Source organism: Rattus norvegicus, chromosome 18, assembly GCF_021556685.1.
Source record: "Rattus norvegicus strain SHRSP/BbbUtx chromosome 18, alternate assembly SHRSP_T2T, whole genome shotgun sequence".
In the NCBI taxonomy this organism is placed as follows: Eukaryota; Metazoa; Chordata; class Mammalia; order Rodentia; family Muridae; genus Rattus; species Rattus norvegicus.
In genome coordinates, this window is record NC_141551.1 from 36,819,750 (window position 1) to 36,822,107 (window position 2,358).

Genomic DNA, 2,358 nt, shown 5'->3' on the forward strand with positions numbered 1-2,358 from the left:
GTGGGTTTGGTAAAATTCTCAATAGGAAGTATCTAAAAAATAAAAGTCAAGTACCATCCCGAACAATCTATTAGGGAAAAAAAAAAAACTCCACTGTGTTGCAAGCTTTCATAGCACTAGGCTCCGGCGTTCCTCTTAAGTGTGTGTTGTGGGGCGGGGGTCAAGGACATATGGTAGCTGGAGACCAATTTAACATCAAATGCGGCTGAGTGGGATAACAAAGTAGGAAGAAGAAAAACTTTAAAATATGTTACTTATTTTTTTCTGAGGATGAGGAAGTCAATGAAGGGAAAATACAGCCTCAGAAGAGTCACAAGAAAATAAATGTGAACTTCAGAAAGGCAAAGGCCCTGAAAATACTAGAAGATTGATTTGAGAGATTCTCTAAGAAAGGCAAAAAATATAGTCAGGAGACTGTAGAGCAAAGCAGATGACTGCAAGTTTTTAGATCTTGAGCCCAGAGAGAAGGGATAGCACCCATCTGCAGCTGATGAGGCTGATGAGGGGATAATCTAAAGCTGAAAAAATAGTAACCTGGTTCTATTGAATAAAACAAAACAAATGTATGCAAGTTTCTCAGGCCTAGAACGGATGTAGAAGTACTAATTAGGCAGCTCTTACAGGTGTGCCGATAAATTATGCAAAGCTAGAGTGTGGACTGAACAAAAATTAAGAGAAAAAAAAAGGAAATTAAATGGTAAAACAAACTGAATCTGTGACAGAGGAGATATGTTGGGTAATGGTGGGACCTAGGGTGAGAAAGATCTGATTTAAGAGGAAGTGCCAAGTACCAAACTCAGCTTAGAGAGGTGGTCCTAAGAAAGGGGTATTTGGGAGTGACTGAAGAAATGACTCGAAGTCAGTGATGGGAGCAAGCTTACAGCTCTGTAGTCTTCTTGAGATGGCCCTCTAGATAGCTCTCTGCTTAAGATAGCTCTCTGCTTGGGATAACTCTTTAGATAGCTCTCTAGATAGGTCACCAGATAGTGCTTAGGTTTTCTGACTAAAGTCAGAAAGCTAGAAAAATTTTAAAAGAGCTATATTAGCTCTTTAGGTAAGTTTTGGCTTTTTTAACCAAAGTCAGAAAACCCAACAGAAAAGAATAAAAGAGCTAATATTAGCTTTCCAAGCAGCTCTCTCTAGGTAGCTCTTGCAGACCAAAGTCTAATATTTTATTTTCATATCAATTTAGTCATTTACCCAAGATTCCCTTTTGGGTATCCCATGAATTAGCATTTTATGACCTTAGCCCCTTGGTTCTTAGAAAAGGACAAAAAGTACATTTTTTTTTTTTTTAGCATAGCAAATGAACTCAAGAGATCCGCTTGCCTTTGTAAGCACAAACAATGAGTTTAGCTGGGTGGGACCTTGCCCTGAGATCACTACTCCTGAAATCTCTTTATCTCCTTCATTAATATCTTTCTGACCAGCTGACTCATTAGTGCAGCTGCCCCTGTTCTTTTAGGCCCATGAAGCCCCCCACATATATAATTGACATTGCATCCTTATATTTTGTGTAGTTGAGAAATTCTTTAAAGGACAGCTCTTGCATTGATTTATGTATTCTTGAATTCATATTTTCAGAATTCCTTCCCACAGCCTTAAGGGCTGTCCTGCAGTCCTCTAAATCAGAGATACATTCTCACTTCCCAGGATCATGGAGTCATCAACCTTGGCAGAGAGGGCATTCCCCCAAAAGAAGAAACATAAAGTAAAATATGTACATTGTTATACAAAAAGCCTTATGGCTAGCAACTGTCAACAGTCATGGAGGCCCATACCTGTTGGCTTTGCTTCAGGGGCAGGAACCCTGTCACACTGTCCCTTCCACAGCCATGCAGAGCAGGGCAAGGAAGAACAGATGGATTCAGTTTCTCCATGTTTCCAGAATGAATTAGACTCCTCTTGGCAACATGAGCAATGAATGTGAAACAGGCATGTATAAGTGGTGTGTTTGAATGTAGGAAGTGGAATAGTGACCGCAAGTTTGTCTTTTTTGAGCTCTCCTTTGGTATCAAATAGAGGGGTGAAGTTCTTGTCTTCACTTTACAGACCTTGCTAGGGTTGGAGCCTTGGCCTACATCAGTGCTACTGAGATAGCAAGCCACTTGTCCTCCAAGGGAGAAGGGAAGCAAAGGAAGGTGATGCTTTCACTGTTTGCACACTGGGAAGAGAATAAATAAAGGGGTCCAGTGAAACTGAGAGATAGAGTTTTAAATTAGCCCAAAACTCAGCAACTGGACCTGACTAAGGAAGACAGATTGTTAAAAATGCAAGAGAACTACTTTGCTTATCACCTGGTGTGAGTAACTGTTCTTTGTTCTGCCCGGTGATGTTTATTTAAGCCCCTACTTGTGC

At 40.4% G+C, this 2,358-nt stretch overlaps 1 pseudogene; it reads right to left on the reverse strand.

Moving 5' to 3' along the window:
• Positions 1-992: 992 nt before the first annotated feature.
• LOC120098347 (U7 small nuclear RNA) lies at positions 993-1,048 on the reverse strand (annotated as a pseudogene).
• Between the last annotated feature and the right edge of the window lie 1,310 nt (positions 1,049-2,358).